We start from the raw sequence: 17,067 nt of genomic DNA, 5'->3' as shown, positions 1-17,067 counted from the left end.
TCTGTGTAACAACAATTCAAATGTTATTTCTTCCAGGAAATCACCTCGGAACCCTCCAGTTAGATGAAGAGCCTTTCCTGAGTTCCCTTCTGCTATTATCACCAACACAGTGCCTGGCATTGGAGGGCCTCAATGTGAGTGAATGCACAATATTCACAACCGATGTTGAATTATCTGCATGTGTCTCTGTTTACTAGACTATGAGCCTCTTGAGATCAGGGACTCTATTTTATTTATATTATTCATATTTGTATTCCCGGAGTCTAGCCAAAAGCCAGGATGGAATAAGAAGAGTGCTCAGTAATTGTTTGATAACAGATGGGAAACATTTTAATACCTTGAAAACTATTAGTACTGGGCCCCTTCCAGAGAGCAACACAACTTTGGAATATTTTCCCATGTCAGAATTCCCCAAGACTCTGAAGCCAAGAGCTCACAGATAAACATGTTGCCGCGCATCACGTACGCATGTCCTCCTGCCTGAGGTTATTCAGCTGGTGAAAGGGAAAGTGTCGGTGATTTACAAAGGACTTTTGCTAGTAGATATAACAGCTCTTAGAGCTTCAGGAGACTAATTGACATGATCTGATAAAACGTGTGAAGGTTTTTATGAAAAATAACTTAAGAAGAAAGTTTTGCTAACAATGATTTGTGGGGGAGAATCAGAACAGAAATGAAAAGTAAATGAAGGCCACTGATCAGTGAATCATTTGGGTAGAATCATAATGGTCCACCAAATGAAACTTTATATTTTCTTTTCACATTTCATTGTTTTTGATATAGACAGCTGAGTTAATGCACGGAAGATTTTTTTTTAAAAAAACCCACATATGTCGGCTAAGTGGCTAAATAATACATAGTTTGATACATATGTCTTATTCATTCAGAGCTTATTTTTTATAAACAAGCTTTGTGAGCTCTGTAGTTGGCAATGAATGCTTAAAGTTGAGTGTAAAAGATAACATTCTTAGAAAGCTTTTTGAGATATTTTAGTCTCTTTCAGAAATTCATATGAATAAAAATGAGAGTGCTTTATCTAGGGGAACCCAATACTACTGAAAGTATATAGATTTAAATGATCTGGAAATTGTTTCTTTGTTCTTAATCATTGTACAAAACAGTAAGAATTTTGTTTCCTTGGATTCTAAAATGTAATATTCTATTTACTGTCAAATACCCAAAGAGCACTGGAACCTAGAATCCATAGAAAGTTAGCATGGAAATGGATGTTAAAACCAAAAGCAAAGCAGTCTAAAACAAAAAGAAACACAAGCACTTCGGAAGAATAAGCCCTATAGGAAAACTAAGAGGCAAATGAGAGACTGCTAAGGTCATCCTTACAATCCTTACAGTGATGTGGGTACCTAATAGGAGAGGGCCAAATAAATGATCTCGTCAGATTTTTGGTATCTTAGGTTTCTGGGTTATTATAATGGGTTACCATTATTCTGAAGAAAGCAATCTTTTATTTTTACTTGCATGGGAAGTACAATTATTCATAAGCTAGGAATATCTTTGCAGAAGCTTGAAAATAGATACGTCAAATACTTGATATGCTTAGAAAGGAGCTGTGAGTTTCAACTGGTACAAGTTTTGGCAAGTCTGTTAGTTCACACTGTTACAACACAAATCCCAGGTTTTGACTTGTGCTTCACTAAATCCACACTCATGTCATACCTGTTAATATGCATGAGCTGAAAAACAAGACAGCCAAATAGAATATAAATTGGCCTAATCTTCAATTAGCTTGAATTATTTTCTTAGGTTTATTGTAGCTTCACTCAAACTTTCTGCCCAGTGTTTAAATATATGAAACTGAAGTGGTGATAAGTAATATTAGCCATCTGGTTTGAGAGATTGCTATAAGTTCTGAAATTTTCTGCAAGAAATACTATTTATACACACAATGTAAATAAAATGGAAAACAAAAAAAGATCACCTTAGCTTACTTTGGTAACTGTCGTTTACTCCAGGAGGTTATAATTTAATGTCATAGAACACTACACAGTATATTGCATTTAGAAAGTATATTTTACGTCTCTGTGCTTTGAAATATTACCCTCTTGGACCATTGCCTCCATTTGTCCTTTTCCCATTTTCCCAGTCGACTCTTGGCCTGCAGCTTTGAAAACAGTACTTCTTATATTATTTCACATATAGCTTCCACTCTCCCACCTTCCAGGTGGCACTGGCAAAATCGAAATTTTTTGCCTGCAAAGGAGAGAGAGAGCATTCTCCCCATGTAAACAGAGAGCTCTGGCACATTCTTTGACTTCCCTGAAAGGAGTGGAAGTTTGTGTGTGTATGTATATACAGAGGGTGCCAAAAAAATGTATACACATTTTAAGAAAGGAGAAAACTATATTAAAATGGTAATACTCAATATATACCAATAACAAAAGATGAATACATGACACATTTGACTTCTGCGATTACACGTTGCTACCGTAATTCAATTCAACTTCAAAAAGTAATACATAGATAACATCTCTTAAAATTTGTCTATATTTTTTGGCACCCCCGGTACGTATGTACATCTGTGGTCTCTGTCCTTGGAAATGGCGCCATACTGATGCTTTTCTTCACATGAGGGGGTAGAGGGAATAGTACCAGAGGATGAGACGATTTTGTACAGACTTTGCATAATTGTGAGGACCATCCTTGATTTTTCAACATATCTCCTAAGGCTTCTACCTTCATTTTGTTTAAATTTATTCATTATGTTTAAGTTCAGCCATTCTACTACTGCTTGTGGCCAGCCTTGTTGGTTAGCCTTCATGAGTTTAACTGCTGTAACGTAGTGGTTGTTAAATTTTTGGCTTTAACATCCCTTTATAATCTTAAAAGTTATTGACAACCCCAAAGAGCTTTTGTTTATGTGGGTTATACCTTTCCAGGACCCCACAGCTCCAAGTCAAGTAGTTATTTCAATCTAGTTGTGGAGGGCGCAGCTCACAGGTGGCCCTTGTGGGGATCGAGCTGGCAACCTTGTTGTTAAGGGCACCACGCTCTAACCAACTGAGGTAACTGGCCCGTTGGTTATAGATATATTGCTATTATATCTATTGATATTAGATGTTGAAACTAAGAAATGAAAAAAAGTTTATTAATTGATTCATTTAAAATAACAAGCATAAACCTATTATGTACAAGTAGCATATCTTATGAAAAATAACTATTTTCCAAACTGAAAAATTAGTAAGAAGGGTGACATTGGTTTATATTTTTGCAAATCTCTTTGTATTCATATATATATATATATATATATATATATACATATTTTCCAAATTATGTAAATTACAGCTTCTTCCTGAATATAAAAAGGGTGTTTACACACTTTTGTTATTCATTTATATGCTTTACTTTTTGTTTTTGTTGACCAGTATCTTGTTATAACTAAACTCACAAATACAAAAGCAATTATTCATTAATTTTTATAGTTAATAATTCAATTTACTAACATGCTTTATCAATTTCTGTGTTCATCATTCCATGTTACCTTGACCAGCCTTCTGGGTTCTCAATCTAGTGACATCTGATATATTCGCTCCTTGAATTTTCCACCCAGTGGTCATATTGCTGGAGTTTTCACAGATCCAGTCACCAAGACCTTTAACTTCTGTTTGAACTTGTTGATGGATTTTTTATTTTCTTTCTAAGATATTTTGTCTGTTAATTGCTTTGTGTTTGGAGTAAAATATTTGCATCATCAATAACAAACAAACCAAAAATCAAAAATAGAAAACAAAAAGTACAGCAAAAAATGTGTCCTCACACAATTATGTAGTTGCAAAAGGAAGGGGGATTTTAATAGCATTTTCAGATAGTTGTGGATATTCTTCTCTAAATCTATATCAAAAATCAATATAGGTAATTTCTTAAAAGTTAGTTGCTGTGTGGAATCTTAAACCATATCAATGAATAGTCATACCCTTACTTTAAAATCCACTGGTATGTCCTGTATTTTGACTGTATTTTTTATTTTGCAAAATAACACATATCCTTTGGAACATATTAGTTTACTGAGTTTTGCAGAGATTAAAAATGTTGACAGATTTCATTATTTTGTGTGTGTATATATATATATGTATATATATATATATATGTACGTGTGTGTATGTGTGTGTATATATATATATATATATATATATATATATATATATATATATATAATAGGTATTGTTATATATTAAAATACACATCTCACATTTGTTAATGTCACCACCAATCTCATCAGACATGTTAATTATGAGGAAACTTTTCAAGCTCAAAGTGACAGATTTACATTTACCAAAGTCCCAATTTTTACTTTCATTCTAATTTTTTTTTCTTTCATTCTAATTTTATCATTGGTATCAAAAACTGTCAGTTGTTTCTATAGAATCACTTTATTTTTGAGAAAATGTCTGACAGATACCCAAGTGTGAATATCTATAGTTTGTCTATCAGTCAATTTTTAAAAATGACAACCATGTTCCATGAAAAATAGCAGTTCAGCTCTAACTCAAAAAGATCACAAAGTGATTTTCCTTGAAACAACCATCATACTTTAGCAGGAGTGCTTCATACATATTTCCCATTTTGTCACACACAGTATTAAAAAGATATGTACTTAAAGATTGAGATTTAATAACATTACTACTTTTTTACTCTTTCATCAAAAACATTAAAACTGGATTTTTTTTTTTTTTTTAAAACTGCAAGTGCATGGCAGTAAAGATGCAATCATTACCAACATAGTTTGAGGCCACTGCCCTTGAGTCATGCCGAAGCACAAGTTGTAAGCATGTTGCTTTTGCACTATCAGTATGCCAACACAATGTAAAAAAATAAAAAATAAAAAAAATAACAAATACCACCGATATTGTAATGAAAATATTTTTTACATTACAGACCCCTGAAAGGGTCTCCGGAAGCTTAGGGATCTGAGAACCACATTTTGGGAACCAACGCCTAAAGTTATTTTTTGGTGTGACTTTGTATTGTTTTACTTTCTCTGTGACTGGCTTTTGATCAATATAGCAGCTATTCAGTGGACATTTTCATTCATTCTTATTGCCAGCCATTTTTCCAGATGCCAAGATTTACTATTGCCATGTGACTCGAAATCCACATTGCTCATCTGCATGGTTGATGGGGAAAAAAAAAAACACACCTGAAAAGTCAAGGAAGTAAGGGTTATGTTTAAGGTTGTAAGAATTCAATGAGGATATACATGTATTTACCCCAGGGCCTGATATACGTTTAGACACTGGAGTGCTTTTATGCAACAGGATTTCAAGAAATATTTACTGTCCTTAAGAGTGGATTTATTTGTTATCCCATCAGTTTCTGTTCTCCCCATTTCTATTCAGTTGCAGGTATTGAGGTCCCTTACATTTAGACCAGGCCCATTCTTTCTTCATTCAACTGCTATCCAATGTGTCTGAAGAGAGCTATTTGCTCAGCTTTGCATTAGTTTTTAAATTCTAGACATGTTGTCTATGTCCCCACCTACACCCTAGGTGTAGCCCAACGTTAAATCTCAGCCTGCTTTGCTATGACCCTGATGTCTCTACCTACTTCTTAAATACCCACTGGTATTACTCCTCCTCCAAATCTATCAGACACCCAGGACAAGAATGCTATTGTCACTTATTTCAGTGACTGCCTACCTTTCTACTGTTCTAGTCACCTGCTAGGAGGTCGGGATTCCTATAGTGTTGACATCTGCCTAAACACTGTTAGGTTTGGACACAGATTTGTTCTGACCTCCTCTCCCATTCTGGTGCCAGCCCTAAAGATAAATTGATTTCCATGAGTTTAACCCTACTATGTCCCAATTTATTTTTTGCTTGCATGAGTCAAGAACCTGTAAGTCATCTTTTTCTTCCATCTTCATTATCATCATCTCCATCATCATCATGGTTTTCAACTTTACAAGCAGTTATGAGAAGAGCACTCAGTGAATCTCCTGATGATTACCACAAAATAACTGGATAGTTTTTGAAAAAATAAGAATCTCCTCAATCTTCCTTCTCAATAAGCACTAATCTCATTTTTTGTACCCCCCTTTCTATTATTATATATTACGGATGTTTGTTTTGAGAGATCCTGACTCAAGTGTAGAGAAAGTAGAAAAAGCCTAGAGTCATACCAGTTATGAGGATCTTCAAGGAATCTAGGTTAGAGCTGACAGTGGCCAAAACTAGGGAAGGCAGTGGTGTTGTACACAGGTGGAAAGACTAAAAATACTTAAGAGGTAAACTCAGTAGGACTTGACTGACTGGAGGTGTGGGTTATAATAGAGGCAATGTTTTTCTCTCATGGTTCAGACTCTTGATAGACTAATTCTGCAGTTCCATTGAAGATATAAGAAATGGAGACATCAGGCATTTGGGGGTAGATGATGGGTTCAGGGTCAAGATATCTGTGGCATATCCAAGAGCAGTTAGATAATTGGAGGTATGTACTTGTGTTCTAGTTTAAAACAAAAACTGAACTGGAAATATGTAGTTGACATCATCAGCATATAGATAATAACTGTAATATGTAGAAGGATAAGATTATCCAGAGAGATAATATTCAGCAGTCCCCCCTTATCCATGGGGTGTAATGTTCCAAGACCGCCAGTGGATGCCTGAAATTGCAGATAGTGCCAAACCCTATGTATACTATGGTTATTTTTTTCTGTATATGCATTCCTATGATAGTTTAATTTACAAATTAGACACAGTAAGAGATTAACAATAACTCATAATAAAATAGAACAATTATAACAATATACTGTAATAAAAGCTATGTGAATGTGGTCTCTCTCTCTCTCTCTCTGAAAATATCTTATTGTACGGTATTCACCCTTCTTTTTATGATAAGATACGATACCTGTCTGATGAGATGAAATGAGGTGAATGACATAGTCATTGTGATACAGCGTTAGGCTACTACTGACCTTCTGACGATATGTCAGAAGGAAGATCAAGTCATTACGATGTCATGTCTTCTACCCACAAATTTAATGCCCTTTCCATCTTAACTAAGAACTTACCATGTACTACAGCCATAACTTTTGCAGTTTGAGGTGCAACAGCAAAACTAGCACAGTTGTTTTATCCTTTTTCACAATTTCATGGATAGAAGATTCATATTACCGTAGATCTTAGAAACCTCAGCATGCAATTTTTTTTTTCATTTCCTTATTAAGTCGAGAACTTTTACCTTTTCACTTTACAGCTTCTCTTTGGCATAGCTGAATTGCCAGCATCACCACTCTTGCACTTGGGGCCATTATTAAGTAAAATGAGGACAAGTTGAACACAAACGCTGCGATACCCCCACAGTCAATCTGATAACCAGGAGGGCTATTATGCAATGGGTGGAGAGTTACTACAGCAAGGATAAGTTGGACAAAGAGATGATTCATGTCCCTGGGTGGGATTGAGATTTCATCACACTACTCAGAACAGCACACAATTTAAAACTTACGAATTGTTTGTTTCTAGAATTTTCCATTTAATATTTTCAGACTGTGGTTGGCCACGGGTAACTGAAACCACAGAAAATGAAACCTCAGATAATGGGGGACTAGTGTAGATAGAAAAGATGAGGGAGCCTAGAATTGAGCATAGAAGAACATCAGTTTTAATGGACATTCAGAAATATTAGGGCCACAAAGAGACTGAGGTAGCATAGTTAACACATTTTCAATAAATATTGTTGGTAAATCACTAAGCATTACTCAACATTTATAAAACCTTGTGAAAGGCCTTCAAGGCAAAAAGAAAACTCTGAAAATTAAAATTAGGTAGAGCTGTATTATAGGATTCTTGTGACCCAAACTATTACCTATCTTGAAGCCATTTCAGTATTTTCAGGATTTTATCAGAAAGAGCATCTCTTTAGAATTAAGATTACATAGGGGAAGGATAAAGAGAGAACTATAGAGTTAATAGTACAAAGGGGCCAAAAGAGGGAATAATAATTAGCCTGGAGAGAGGCAAGTTATTTCACACTATTTGGAAAGAGCTAGATGAGAATGGTTGATGAGCCCTCATGTAGAGCTGGCTTTCTCTACTTTCTGGGATCCCTCTTACCCCCAGAGGGGATGGGATGTGCACAATGGTTTGCCAGAGGTGCAGCTGAGCAGACTGGGAATCCCTTTGCAACAGTAATTGCAACATCTTAAAAGAGTGCTTCTTCAGTCCTTAGCTTCAGTTTTTCTTGACTCATTCTCAATACTGGGATGACTGAGAGAGAAACTTTTGTTTGATTAACTTCATCTACCAATTCCCAAACTTCAATAGAACTGTCTTCATAGGCAAATGATTAGGCCGTACTAGTCTTAAGTGAAAAAACAAAAAAATCTCACAGTGTTTATAATGATGGGATTGGCTTAGCTAGAAGGATGGTGCCATAATAGTGATAGTTCTCATTTGAGTGTTTATAGGTGCCAGGTCCTGGGGCAAGTACATTATGCATATTCTCTCATTAAATCCTTGCAACCTTATACATAATCTTTGCTTCCAAAGAAAAATAGTCCTAAATTTACGTGTTCCAATACATTATTTCTAGTGTTACTTATCTTTACATGTGTATCTTATACTAAATAATAAATATTGAATGATCTAGGCTTTAATTGGATTGGTTGCATCTATCTACAATTGCTAACATATGTCAAAGATTAAGACTTTAGTTTATGATTGATGAGCAAAGGAGATAACTTTCCTTTTAGTATAGCTTAGGAAAATAGTATTCTTCTAAGCCTATTTGAACCCAACCCTAAACTTCATTTCTTCTAATGGTTTGTACTGTGACATTAAGGTGTCCTGAGTCTGCATATTTTGAAGACACTCATGATTCTATGAAGAAAAATAATTAAGGAATCACCAAGTCAATATTCTTAAAATGGCAATTTCAGATTACATTTCCTTAGTATTAGAAAGTTTCGGGGTCTACTAACTAGGGATTAGTGCCTAGGAGAAAAAAAAAACAAACTAAAACTATTGTTCTTTTGATTTATTATATATATTTTTCAAACTCAGAGAAGAATTTAAGAATTACTAGTGTTATTGGTTTCTTTTACCAAAAAAAAACACAAATATTGCATTATAAAGAGCTGTAATCTTTATGGTTTTATTTTGGATTATTTTATATACTACTTTGAAAATTAAAAAAAGAAAATGATAAACAATGTGTTGCATAAGCAAAATTAACAAGAGTGAACATGACCTGGCTGCATTAAATCTTTGGGATCCATCTCTGTTTCCATGAGTTCGTCCGTTTTCATCCTGTGTGTGCTCCTGATGTTTTTCCTAGGCCAGGCTTCATGATTCATTTTACATCCTATCCCAGCCTTCTTCAGATGTCTGAGAGGAAAGGACAAGATAAAGCTAGGTTACCCTTTACAATGAGGGCAGTACACGCTCCTTAAGAACAGAGTTGATGAATATCTCCAATTAAAAAGTCACATCCATGATACCAATTGCCTCTTGATCTCCTCATCTTCTCTAACTATGTCATCTAAGGCTCTTTGGTTGGCTATTTTTCACTATTGACCTGAATAATATTGGTGTTCTCAATCATTGCATAGTCTCCTGAGCAATATTCTCCATGAGTATAGCTTCAAGGACCATACACTGATGACCTGCAAATCGCTATGACATTTCTCATCTTCAGGTTACCTAAACGGGTTGCCTGTTGGACATCCCACTGGATGATGTTTAAGTAACTCAAACTCCATATGTGCCAAAGTGAACTCCTCATTGTCTCTTCACATATTCATCATTGTCCTTTTCCCCCTCGTTTCAGTTAAGTCACCAACTCACAAGAAGGATGGTATTTGTTACAATACTTTTGGCTGTAAGTAATGGAAAACTCTGACTCAGCTGGCTCGAACTGTAAGGAATTTATTATCTCACATAATAAGAAGTCTAAAGTTATGGCACTTCATGGCTGGTCAGCTCACTGTTTCAGTATCACCACGAAGGATCTAGGTATTTTCAGCTTTCCATGTGGCCGGCCTTGGCTTATATACCTCTTTTGTAGACTAGTTGTGAGTTGACTTCAGCAATTCCAGATTTTACAACCTCAAGAAAATATCCAGGGACAGAAAAAGAATGTTCCTCTTCATTATGACTTTTCTTAAGATTATGACACCTGTTTTTACCCAGGGCTGAGTGCCTACTTCCTGCTTCCAGCATGGGAAGTAAAGTCTAGACAAAGAGTAATAGATTTGTTGTCTTTATCTTACTTTTAATCTTATTAAGACATAATCTACGATTGGAGTATCTGGTAACAGACTTATCCTCCTGCCATAAACAACAAGAAAACTGGATAAAACAGGTAATATTGGCAACAGCAATTGGACAATAGGCAGCCACAACTGTGATGTCTGAAAGAAGGGAAACAAATGAAGTGAGGCCAGCAAATGTCCTTATTTTTTGCCTGAAGGCACTTATCTGACCATGATCCACATAGCAAGAACCCAAACAGAGCACTTCAGTTTAACTGAGTTGAGGAGCTAGAGATAGCTGGAATTAGAGTAGATCACCAGTGAGAAGTATGCTATGCAGAGAAAGATCTCCATGTTTCTGATTGAGGTAACCTTGAGTCTATTACTGAATACTAAACTTGCATGCATAGGATAAAACTCCACAAAACCATTCGGAAAACAACCAGATGAAGGGGGAGCTATAAGCTGAACAATTCCCAGAGCTCACATATAATTCACGTGTGGGGTAAAATATTGTCCATCTTTCCGTCTCTGAAGCAGGCATAGCAAGTTGATCTAATTAGGTAATCAAGAGCATGCGCTATATAGCCACAAAGGGTCACTTCTAAGAGCTGGATACTGTGTTGCAAGCTCTTCGAAATGACAAACCCCCACTATATTTGTGTTTCTCTGACCACCAGATCTGATCCTTCCTCTCCCATTTGAACATAAATGGGGAAAGGCAAAGATGGCAAGCTGAGTTAAGTTTCACGGTTAACTCTGAATTTTCTTTAAAGCAACTAAGCAAAGTGCAAGTTGATGCAGCTTTATTTGCACTTAAAACTACATGACGCACCTTTTCAAGGTTCCCTAATTTTCGCCCTTGCTGAGAGCCACGTGCAAGGTCATCCAGCTGGTGAGAATAAACAACCATTCAGGGCTTTTGGCTTTCTGTGTGTGTGAGTCACGAAGGGGTGCTTGTTAGAGTGTTGTGAAAGATAAACACATGGCAGTTCTCTAAAGCCTGTTTCAGGAAACCTAACAGGACGGAACAGATAGCCATTGTTTAGAGCCTGTAGTGTTATGAGACTAAAGTAGGAAATACATACTTAGGGAAGACTACACTTGATGGATAAGAAATTGAAAATGCTTGTCATTAAACTGAAATTAAATCAGTGGTGACAGAGTGTTTTGGGGGTGTGTGTGAAAAGATATAGTGGCATAAGAGCAAGAAAATGGGTTAAGACCAAGGTATTGCCAAGTTCAGTTGGATCGGGGTAATAATAAAAAAACAAAACAAAACACTGGAGAGAACCTGATTTCTCTTAGAATAGATCTGACCATGTTCATTAAAAAAAAAAAAAAAAAAAAGAGCTGAAGCACTTTTGCTAGTAGTGAATCTACAACTCTTTTCCTACATGGCAATGGCTACCTTGATAATACAACGGAGTACATAGAATTACCAAAGACTGATTTGCCAAGGAACCCCAAAATAGCATCTCTCTGTGGAAGCTTGTCCATGCCTTAAGACTTTTTGAATTCTGCACGCCTATGAAAGCCCTTGAGAAATAACTTAAATCTAGTACTACATTTACATGCAAGTAAAAGGGCCCCTACTTTCAGCCCTGCATGACAAGCCCTACTTATCACATAGGATGATTAAACGTAGTAAAGAAACGTGTGTGCCCTTACTGTGCATCCAGTACCCAGCACTGACACAGCACAACCTGTAACCCTACACATCCATGCTTGTGACTAACATTGTCAGGCTCCAGGGAAACCTTGTGCCCTGTGTCCTAGAAAAACATTATATCTGGGTCACTGTTGTTGAAAAGAGAAACTGCTTTGGGATGGAGGCAAGATTGCAACAGCAGAAGCCCTTAGGTAAGAGAAAATATAGTAAGTAATTTATCAAATCCCTCCTCTGAGATAATGTGAATGCATATTCATTCTTTCATAATGAAGTGTTATTTCCCAGTCGTGCTAAGCAACCATTTTTCTTGCTGTTCTTCATTTTCTAATTTGTGGTTCCAGAGATACCAGCCAGCGTGGTAGTCATAACAGTTGCATATGGTAGCTATGGACCATTTCACAATATAAAAAAAATTCACATTTCTCTTACATTTCTATACCTATTTTATTACTCATCCAGATATCAGTGGACCATCAGCAGACATGCTCAATAAAAATTCATCTCTTGTCTTTGATAATTTGCCAACTTTCAGATATATAAAAACCATAGATTTACACATATTTCCAATTCTGTCATGACAATTATATATGTCAAGGTAAGGGAAAAAAACATGTATTTTACAGTGTGTTAGATTGTTTTATAACTTAAATATTAAGATATATGGTATGTTGGCCTCCGAGTTCATTCTTAAGTTGACCCCTGTATCCTTACTCCCATGCCTGTCTGACCACACTTGACCCAGCATGAGAGTTAGGTAACCTGGCTTCCTGGTACTGACATTTCAACAAGGACAGGAAGTGATGTCCTCTTACCCTGAAAATATTTTACTGTTCACTCAGAAAATATTGTTACTTGCCTTGGGCTCTGGTGATGCAGTTTTCTTTCTAAAGAAGATTTTTATTTCCCTGAAAAAATCAGTTGTTTTTATGTTTTGCCTCTTACAAAATTTTGTCACTGAAATTTCCATGCCATGAGTAGCAATAGAGACCATGTGTAGAATAAATTATGGTCCTGTGTAGAAAAAGATTAGGGGAAATCCTGACTTTTCAAAAGTCACTCCGTACCATCCATAGCATTTTGTACTAACTCTACTTCTCAAGTAGCAAGACTCCAGAAATTTTATTTTATGAATTGTGTATGGGGAGAATAAAATAGGACATCAAATTAGTCTGTTTACATGTATACACACCACACACACACACGCATTTATATTGAATTTACCTCTGTAAATAAAATAATGAGACGGGGGACGTGACAAAAAATGTTAAATCTACAGTAGGAGCTGATATAATGCTCAGGACATTTTTTTTTTCTATAATACTAAGTAAAAGCCATCTATTAGGGCAGTGACCCAGAGTAGAGAGAATATAGTGGTTTGTCTTCAAGAACAAATGACAAAGATGGGATCCCAACCTAAGGGACTCCAACAGCTAGGATGAATAGGGCATGCCTCCTGCTCCTTTATTTCATTTTACTAATGAGAGAATCAAATCTTTGAATGAGCCATCCAACAGGATGCATCTCCACTAACAAGACACTCACCTGAGATTCCAAGTTCCAAGATGAGTGCCTCTACTCTCCCTTTCTCTTCCTACAAGTCCAGGACTATTTGGATCTGAACTGCTGCTTGATTTTCTCAACTATTTCTTAACTAGTCTTTGAGTAGAGACTTATCACTTTTCTTTTTGAAGAAAAGTTAGGGAATCTTGAATAGCACTTTGAAACCAAGCTCAATAAGTCTTACCCTTAAAACCATAACTTTGAGAATATCATTGCTAATGATTCTGTGTGTATGCTCAACATGGTTTGGAAACTTAGGGTAAACTACTCGGATAATGATATTTAAACTTTAAGAGAAAATATAACTTTTGGCTTTAAAAGGATGTCTGATCTTTCCTAGAAGTGTTGTGTGAAACACAGTATGTCAGTGAAATAATGGAGCCAAGTTTCTGATGGACTTAGTAGCATTAGGCTGACTCATAACACCCAAGAGATTTAAAAGGTGGTTTAAAATTAATTGAATCTTGAGAACTATTGGCAGAAGTTTACATCATTGGTAGATAATTATAGACACCCTCCCTTAAGTGTCTGTAAATCAGACTGCTAATTTCCATGATGCCATCGTCTGTGTCACGGAGAACGTCATCTGCTCTGCTTTGTTATTGGTTTTTTTCCTTTGCTTTTAAAAAATAAATTCCTTTGGATTAAAAATCCAATGTCGAATTCTCAAAATGAAAATGATCTTTAAATAGATATTTGTTTTTATGATTCTTTTTGCATAAAATTGGAATCATACATAATAATGGAAATCAATATCTATTTACATTATTTTCCCCTTCCGGTTTTCAGTACTAAGTCTATGTCTTGTCTGCCTTTCTCGTAAGCCATTTTATATGTTCCTTAGTTTTCTGATTCTCAAATGTATGTCTTTCTTGAGCATTAATTTATCTGTCGCAAGCTATTTTATAGGCATTTTATTTATTTTGTTTTCTAACTTGGCGTGGTTCTCACTTCTAATACAGAACAATTCTGTAGATGTTCAGATATATACATGTCTTATCTTTCCAATTAGATTGAAAATTCCGTTAGGACAGGGACTGAGTCTCTTTGATTTCAACCATGTGCCATGCCCAGTCGATGACAAAACCAATTTAGAGAGTTGTGACCAGGGCTAAAATTAAATAAAATATAAAAATAAAGAAAATATACCAGTGAATTACTCATAGTAAGAATAAGAATTATTTTAAGAAATGTTTTAGTGTGTGTGCACCGTGTCATAGCCAGATTTTGAGAACCTGTGCACTACCGTGTAAGAACACAATAGATGCTTGGTATTTGGTCATTTAAGTTGTTAAAGGAAAAGTTGAGGAAAGATTTGGAAGGAGTCTGTCTATGAAATTATAAGGGTCTTCTGCTGTCTCTTGCTCTTTGGCTGGTCAATCTCAGTAGTCCCTGCGGTGGTCTCCTGAGCCTGTTAGCACCTCATTTGCTTATTCAGAACCTTTGGTTGAGTCACAACTCCCTGAGGGAATTCATATGCTGATGGAAGCATCAGGTTGAGCCCAACCTTTAAACCCTACTATGGGTTTTCAATCACCCAAATGGTAAGTTAATTATTATTGATAAAAAAAGCTGAATTCCACACCTTCCATTATTTTAGCAAATGTTCAGAGAGTGCTTCCTCTGTGTCAGGATGGTGTGGACTGAAGATACAGTATTAGATGCACACAGGTTGCACCTTAGAAGAGCTTATAATTTAATACAGGCATTAACAACTGCAGCCCACAGGCCAAATTTGGCCCACAGACTGTTGGGGTGAATGAAGTTTTATTGGAACTCAGCCAGGCTCATTCGTCTGTATTGTCTACAGCTGCTTTTGTGCAGCCACACAGAGTTGAGTAGTTGTAGCAGAAACCATATGGCCCACAAAACCTAAATATTTACTAAAAATGATCTAAGAAAAAGTTTGCCAATCTCCAATTTAATAAGACGTCAAAATTTGTTTAAAATAATACATTTTTCCATGAGATTTCCATATGTAAAAGTGAGGTACATCAAGAGCAATGTAATATTTTCCTTATTTTTATGATTAAACAACCGAGACCACTTGTCTGATGGAGAATCCTTAAGAGTGTTTAAGAAGTGGCCCCTTTTGAAAAGGTGGTGAGCAAAATATTATGATCTTAATGAAATGACATGTCATGTTTTACTGTCTTATACAAAATCACCCTGCCCCGAGCTTAGATGTCCAACTGCAAAATGCCAATATTATCATAAAAAATTACAGAGCTAAATCAGCAGAATATTAGATCAGAGATCACCAATGGCCTGCCCATTAGCTGGGTGGAACCCATCATCATCAGATGTTTGGCTCTATAATTTTTGAGCAACATTAATTTGAGAAATTAATTTAATTTCACATTGAAATCTGTGTCTCCCAATTCTCTTTAAAAAATCACATTTGGCAGCACTAGGCCTCCATTCCTGCTTGATGACAGCCACTGGAGCTGACAAGCAGCTTCCGTGTTTGGACAAGACATATATGCTCCAGATTACACCAATCTCTGCTGCTCTCAACTATCCCCCTGACTCAAGATTGTCAGTTGCCATTTACAACAAACTTCACTGTTGTTTTCCTCATTAAGAAATTTCTCTGTAACTATTCTTTTTAAAAAGTAGCATAACAAGATTAACCAAGAAGATTGTATGTTAAAGAAAAGTTTTCATACGCATTTAATATGCAAGCGAAGGGTATGCAATCTGTAGTCACTTGACTGGCTTACATTTAGTTTTAGCCCCTGTTGAAATAGTCATTTAAGGCTAACGTTTTATACTCATAAAGAAAAGCAGAGCTGAAATGTATCTTCAAGCAGTGATCTCTAAAAAGATATGAGCCCCAGGGAGTGTTTAAGATAAACTATTGAGGTTTCGAGGGAAAATATTGGAGTGTACACATTTTATAGCCTTTTTAATTTGTATTTTAGGTATTTTGAAAGTTGATAATATAGTTATAAAGCAGGATATATTTCTATATATACACATACACATATACACATACATATCTGGAGGGATATTCAAATTTATTTTAGTGACTGGGGAATGTACTCAAACAAACTTAGAGACTTGAGTCTTGGGAACCCAGGAAGGATCTGGGAGATCATCATATCCAAACCTTCATTTTACAAATAAAGAATCTGAAGCCCCAAGAGGTGGAATGATCTTGTCATAGGTACAGGCATATTATTGACAGAGGCCGACTACCTCCGAACTCCCATTCTAGGATTCTTTCCACTACGCCACACTGCCTGCTTTCTTAATGAAGGCCTCCTTGAGAAAATGAGACCAATTCCCCTGAAATTGCTGGGCAACTTGTAGGAAACTGTTAGACTTCTTCCTCCAGTGTAGCACAAATTTCAACCAGTGGTATCTAGAATAATTTTGTGGGTGTGTGTGAAAAATGGCATCCGATCAATTTCCCCACTGCCAGTAGAGGCCGCCTGCTGTTGCCGCATTCTCATTGGCCAACTCTCATTGGCCAGTATCTGCCTTCTTTTCCTGTGGAAATAAAATATAAGGGCAGGAGAAAGGACATATTTGGTAATGTTACTCTCCTCAGCTTCCTGCTCGGGGCTGTCTCAGCTGCAAAATGTCAGGGGAAAAAATATCCCTCCAACTTGGAATGAAT

The 17,067-nt window shown here is 36.1% G+C and overlaps 1 long non-coding RNA gene across 5 annotated transcripts in view; it reads left to right on the top strand.

Moving 5' to 3' along the window:
• LOC109446224 (uncharacterized) overlaps window positions 1-17,067 on the top strand; it is a 246,430-nt gene that overhangs the window by 115,435 nt on the left and 113,928 nt on the right. For all 5 annotated transcript variants that reach the window (XR_016020178.1, XR_016020179.1, XR_016020180.1 and 2 more), the window contains one exon: window positions 37-134. This is a non-coding gene — a long non-coding RNA (uncharacterized LOC109446224). The remainder of the gene's footprint in view (window positions 1-36; window positions 135-17,067) is intronic.

This window comes from Rhinolophus sinicus, chromosome 2 (assembly GCF_057876585.1).
Source record: "Rhinolophus sinicus isolate RSI-liver-muscle chromosome 2, RSI-T2T, whole genome shotgun sequence".
NCBI lineage: Eukaryota > Metazoa > Chordata > Mammalia > Chiroptera > Rhinolophidae > Rhinolophus > Rhinolophus sinicus.
This window is presented reverse-complemented; position numbering and strand designations above follow the sequence as displayed.